The sequence below is a fragment of the Diceros bicornis genome, chromosome 5 (assembly GCF_020826845.1).
Source record: "Diceros bicornis minor isolate mBicDic1 chromosome 5, mDicBic1.mat.cur, whole genome shotgun sequence".
NCBI lineage: Eukaryota > Metazoa > Chordata > Mammalia > Perissodactyla > Rhinocerotidae > Diceros > Diceros bicornis.
In genome coordinates this window covers 26,402,232-26,407,604 of record NC_080744.1, presented here as the reverse complement: position 1 = coordinate 26,407,604, position 5,373 = coordinate 26,402,232, and the positions used below count along the sequence as shown (strand labels likewise).

General features: G+C 39.0%; 1 pseudogene; it reads left to right on the top strand.

The window, feature by feature from the left end:
* Nucleotides 1-4,396: 4,396 nt before the first annotated feature.
* Nucleotides 4,397-4,923, top strand: LOC131405472 (T cell receptor alpha variable 16-like; annotated as a pseudogene).
* The last annotated feature ends 450 nt before the right edge of the window (nt 4,924-5,373 follow it).

Sequence of the window (5,373 nt, the reverse complement as noted above, 5' to 3'; positions counted from 1 at the left end):
TCCTAATATCATCACATTGGGACATTAGAGTTGCAGCGCATGAACCTTGGGGGCAAAAACATTCCATCCACAGCGAAGAGTGACAACATTTGACATTATAGAACACCCTATTTTTGAAATACTTTCTTTGGGTTTAGAGAACCAGCAATGCTTTCTTGATTCTTCCCCTATATTGTCAGTTGCCCCTTCTCAGTCTCTTTGCTGGTTTTTTCTTCATCTTCCTGGTCTTTAAACCTTGAAATATCTCGGGAATTTATTCTTGAAACTCTTTACTTTCTATCAAAACTAAATTCCTGGCTGATCATCTAGTCTCTTAGCTTTAAAAATTATTTAAATACCAAAATTTATATCTGAAAACAAGATGGCTCCTCTAATTTCTGGACTCATATATTAAATGACCTATTTGACATCTCCTTCTTAGTCCTCTGATGATGATCTCTGATTTCGACCCCTTCAGCTCCTAAGCCCTTACTTCACATCTGCTTCATGTGTACTCTTCCTCATTGAGGTAAAAGGCAACTTCATTTACCAATTTCTCTAATCCTCTTGGCTAAAAACCTTGAAGTCACCCTTGTCTTCTCACTTTTTCCCGTACCCTATTTGATCCATTAGGAAATCCAATCAACTATTTCTTCAAAGTATACCCAGAATTGACCACTTTTCATGACTTCCACTGCTCCCACCCTGATCCAGGCCACCGTCCTCTCTTGCCTGGTTGATGGCAATGACCCTCACTGATCGCTCCTCCTTCATCCTTGCCCCTCTTCAGTTTGTTCTCCACACAGCAGAGTGATCTTTTGAAAACGTAATTCAGATCATGTGGTTTCTATGCTCACAACTCTCCAGTGTCTAATCGCACTCAGGTAAAAATCAAATTCTTTACTACAACCTACAAGGCTGTACCCCCTCTGGCTCCCTGCTATCTGTTTGACATCAGCTGCTGTCTACCCTCTTACTAAGTCTCTCCAGTCTCATGCACTTGCTGTTGCTCTAACATGGCAATCATTTCCCTGCCCCAGGGTCTCTGCAGCTTCTCATTCCTCTACCTGGAGTGATTTGACCCCAGATAGCCACATCATTTTCTCCTTCACTTCATTCTGGCCTCTACTAAGGGGATATGCTCAGAATGTTTATTGCAGCATTTGGGGGGAGAGGTAGAGGTGATAATAGCAGGGAGAAAAAAGACACACACAAAGTATTTCTCAGAGAATGGCAAAAGAAGCTGTGATGAATCCGTTCTATGGAATATTATTAAGCAGATTTGTGAACATCAGTAGGCCATCAGATCATATAATTGAGTAGCATAACTCAAGTTGCAAAATGCTATGGATTTGGACATTGTAGTCACAGAAAAATTTATATATATATATATATGTTTTAAGAATGTATTCATATGTCCTTTAAAAATAAAAAAAATAATAATAAAGATTAAGCCATTATACTTCGTATCCCCCAACTTCTTTCTACATCTCCATCCATGTCCTTCTGTTTTATTTTCATCCAGGAAGTGTCTCTATTCCACTCCCAAGCTAATACCTCTGCTTAATCTTTTGATAACATTCCTTTCTGTCTTTTCTAAGAAAAAGACAAAGTGATCATGTTCTTATTAAATCTTTGCCTAACTGTCCTCTGTTATAAAAAATGTCTTGTCATTTCTGTGTTCATTTTGGGGTGCCACTTCATATATGAACACACACATACACACACGTTTGTCTTTCCTAATATGAGGTAATGTCTTGTGAGTAGAGAAAACATTTGATTTATTTTTTAAATTTCTTAAGACCTAGAACAAGATCTAGCTTGTAGAAGACCTTCAATAAATTGCTGTGATCATATTTTGAAACGGACTAGAAAAATCACATTCAACCCTAAAGATGTAATTTAACAAAATATTTTAAGATAATAACCTCCATTAAATGGTGTTTTGAAGAAGAAACCATTTTACTTATGAAAAAAAATCCCATCCAGCCTGAGAGTCTTTTTGCTCTTGATAATCTGTGGATGGTCCTCCAGAGAGAATGGAATGAGGGCTCTGGGGTTCTGGTGACTGCTGATGAGTAGTTGGCCTGATGGTTTTAGACCACTAGGAGGATCTTCCAGCCTTTACTCTAAATGAGGAACTTTTTTCTCAAGTTCTGAGATACTTGAATCTTAGTGAAAATTTCAATGAGGGCTAGCAGCAGTTAGGGGAGCATCTGAACTAGTCATATACTATAAGAACAGGGAGAGTCTCCATATATTCATCTGTGAGGAAGGTCTGCTTCTGTGATAGGTGTCACAGAGATGATTCCGCAAGCAGAATTGAATATAGCTAGGGCCATGGTAAAGCTGGAAGCTCCAGAAGAAAACATCTACCTTAAGTATTTCCAGCTCTGATTCATGACTAAAAATTCTGAAATATGAGCCTTTACTCTCACTTCAAAATTATTCCAATGTTTTCTATCTTCTATGATACCTCTTCTGAGACAAAAAAGAGGAAAAAAGGAGATGAGAAGATGAAATGGGAGAAAAATAATAAATATAGAGAGAGAAAGAGGGGAAGGAGAGAAAAGAAAAGAGAGACTGGGGAGAAAGAAATAGGACACAGTTACTTGAATTGTGGCCTGTACTTCGTAGCCACAGAGCAGAATCAGCCAGGTGTACCTGCAAGGTTGAAGGGAAAGTGTTGGACGGGAGAAAGGAGATGGACATGAGGTCAGGTGACTTCGTATTCATGTTACATTTCTCTTTCCATCAACCAAAGCCTCCTTGGAAACATCGCATTTGTTCAAGATGACCATGAGTCTGAGTTTTATAGAATTCTCCTAATTTCATTTAATTGTATTTACTCCTTTAAGGGGATTAAATAAATAAACAATGCTTTCAATGAGATGTTTTTTCTTCATGAAAGCTTTCTTGAATTCTCAATCACTTTTCAAACTGTGTGTCCTGATTTTTGGCTAAGGAAATTGGGTCATTGACCCTGATAATTTTTTCAGGCTATAGTTTACCCAGATGAGGCCTTGGTTTCTCTCTGAGGTAGCCTCTCCCTTTCTCCACTCCCCTCCTGACAGGTCTGATTACTGGGTCACTTTAAGTGGAGGCAATCCTGGGAGGCTGAAAAGCGTAGATGTTTCTGTGCTTGTGGTCAGCAGTGAAGCAGACAGCAGGGCATGGATATGAGCGGTAATGCCAGCACCCTACTGAAAAACTAGAAGGAAATCTTTTGGTCTCTGATCTCCTTGTACTCCTCTTCATGAAGTACAGATAGGACTCAGCCTACCTGTGACTTTCTTCTCAGCTATTTTGGGGTTAGAGGAGAGGCTTCTCAAGAGAATTAGTTTCCTTCTTAGAGGTCCACTGACCTCTGCAGGTCAAGCTCCCTCCATGATCCATAGTTTTTTGCTTTTTATCCTGGAGTTCCCTGCTACCTAACCCCATATTTATATATGAGCCCCAAAAGGGAAACCTCACTTGAGCTCTCTTGGCATAGCCTGACTGGTCACCACAGAAGCTCCTTGGGTAAGCATATGGAATCAGGGACATTTTCAATCTACCATCTTTCTAGAATTGCCTTCTTCTTAGGCCAAATGATTGTTCCTTTGTTTATGGCCTATTAAAAAAAAAAAAAAAAAAAAAACCTTGTAAAACTAAAATTCTAAAGGGCCAATTCCTGGTGCGGGAAAGTTCAGAATCAATGATGATGGATGGAAAATAACTTGATCTGATAATGTTTAAACATTTCATTGACTTACACGTATGGAAGTTTAAATTTCTATGACATATGATCTCTCAATAATTTTTCTAATGCTTTCTGACCCTCATGCTTAGAAAATCTATGACTATCCTAAATTTATTAATCAAATAGTTTATATTTTATTTTATTTTAAAACATTAAATTTTAGATATCATTAGGAATTTATTTTGTAACAGATACTAAGGTAGGCATCCAAATTTACTTGTTAATTTCCAAGTGACTCTCCATTCAGGAGAGCACATTTTATTGAATATCCCATCTTTTCCCCATTTTTATTATAATTAAATTCCCATAAGTAATTTCTATATTTGGACTTTCTATTCTCTTCCATTGATCTCTCCATTTGGACCTTTCTAATTGCAAACTTTTTCAATTAGTAGAGCTTTACACTTTGTCTACTAAACTATGGAGGAAATCCCTCTCCGTTTTGTTAGAGAATTTCAAGGCTTCCTGAAGTCTGAGATTATCTGCAGTATCAGAATTGGCCACTAGAGGAAGATGCTACACAAATGAACTTGGTAGAAAGCCAGAAAACAACCAGCCTTTTGAGGAAGAGCTTTTGCTTTACCCACTGAGTAAACTCACTCACCGCTCTGTCAGAGTGTCCATGTGGCTGAGTTGTTTCCAGAAAAGAGCCTCCTGTCTCCTCACAGCTCAGACATGAAGCCCATCCTCATCTTAGTGCTTGTGATGATATTCACACTCAGTGAGTAAAGTCTCTTTTTATTCTGTTTTTCTATGGTCTTCTGATCTAGAATCAGTTTAAAGAACTATTCTCCTCAGTCTGCAAGACTCTCCCTGATCCAGACATGGTGTTACAGGAGGAATAAGAGCTCAGACTGACTCAGCCTGAGGAGCACATCTCTGTCTTTGAAGGGGCCCTGCTGCAGGTGAAGGGCAACTACTCATATTCTGGGAGTCCTGTGCTGTTCTGGTATGTGCAGTACCCCAAACAAGGCCTCCAGTTACTCCTGAAACACATCTCAGGAGAGAGCATCAAAGGTTTCACAGCCGATCTTAACAAGGGTGAGAGATCCTTCCGTCTGAAGAAACCGTCAGCTCAAGAGGAAGACTCAACCATGTATTACTGTGCTCTGAGTGCCACAGTGACTGTCACGGTAAGTGACCTCTTACAAGGGAAGAGGAGCACAAACCCTTTGGGAGTTACAGAAAATAATTCTTTGTAAGTTCTCTATTTGGCCACAGTAGGTCATTCTTTCTCTAGAGACTGATATTAAATTTACCTCTTAGATACAATAATATCAGTTGTCAGTTATCTGTAAGATTAACTTCAAAAATTTGTGCAAGAAAATTCTCATTACCTACTCTGCCTATTTAGTTTTAAAAATAGTAAGTGTATTCTGTCTAGTACCTGGAAAAAATAATTTTGAAATAAAAGATACATAACATAGCATAAAAAAGCATTCTTTTCTTGGCCCAGAAAAGAACCCGGGCCTCTCCAGGTTTAAGTGGTGCGGTCCTACCTCTCCAACTCCTCTGCCACCCCATCCACCCACATGTGTTCACCACCATACACTTAAGCACAGTTCCTTAAAAGGACTGTACTGTTTCATGACATGTGATTGCTGATCTTTCTGCATCTAATGCCCTTCCTCTCATGCACTTCATGGATTCCT